The 618-nt window shown below is 45.6% G+C and overlaps 1 long non-coding RNA gene across 1 annotated transcript in view; it reads left to right on the top strand.

Moving 5' to 3' along the window:
- Positions 1-6: 6 nt before the first annotated feature.
- LOC109301906 overlaps positions 7-618 on the top strand; it is a 7850-nt gene continuing 7238 nt past the window's right edge. Inside the window, exon 1 of the long non-coding RNA XR_002098657.1 lies at positions 7-432. This is a non-coding gene — a long non-coding RNA (uncharacterized LOC109301906). The remainder of the gene's footprint in view (positions 433-618) is intronic.

Below are 618 nucleotides of genomic sequence, written 5' to 3'. Positions count from 1 at the left end.
ACCCAGCTACCTGTGTTCTCGACCCAGCCACCATTTCTCCTATGCTCCCAGTCTGTGCAACTGCTTCCCTTGCCAGCTCCAGATTTCCCCTGCTAGCTGCAAGCCAGACGAGATCACTTGGCAGGCCAACTCCAGTCTATACCCATAGGTTGCCAGCCACTGAGCTATTTCATGGTTTATAAAGTAGTGACATGCTGATATCCTCCCCAGGCTGATCAAGGAAATGGACCTTTGCAGGTAAACCTAGTGCAAGCAAGGCTTTAGTCCCTCTGTCATAGAACAGTTCATTTGTAACCTAATGGTATCTGGAGAGAACTGGTGTTATTGTGGTTTTAAGCCCCATCTCTCTGCAACTCATCCAAACAACCAAAATGGACTCGAGTTGCTCAAGTGTCGTTTGTGATGGATTAGAACAGCATGTGTACTATGAAGGTTCACACCACACTGAAAGATCAAACCAGGGTTTCAAACTGTTTTGGCTGGATGGTCTTTACCTGCACTGGAACAGTTTCTGGTATGGATTTTAATACATTTTAGTCTCATTCACATTGGCCAGCCCACACCATGATAGGATTAGTTTTGCCCATAACCATGTTGTAACAGTTGTGCTTAGTAAGG

The sequence above is a fragment of the Gavialis gangeticus genome, unplaced genomic scaffold (assembly GCF_001723915.1).
Source record: "Gavialis gangeticus isolate Ggan-Ray unplaced genomic scaffold, GavGan_comp1, whole genome shotgun sequence".
Lineage (NCBI taxonomy): Eukaryota > Metazoa > Chordata > Crocodylia > Gavialidae > Gavialis > Gavialis gangeticus.
This window is presented reverse-complemented; position numbering and strand designations above follow the sequence as displayed.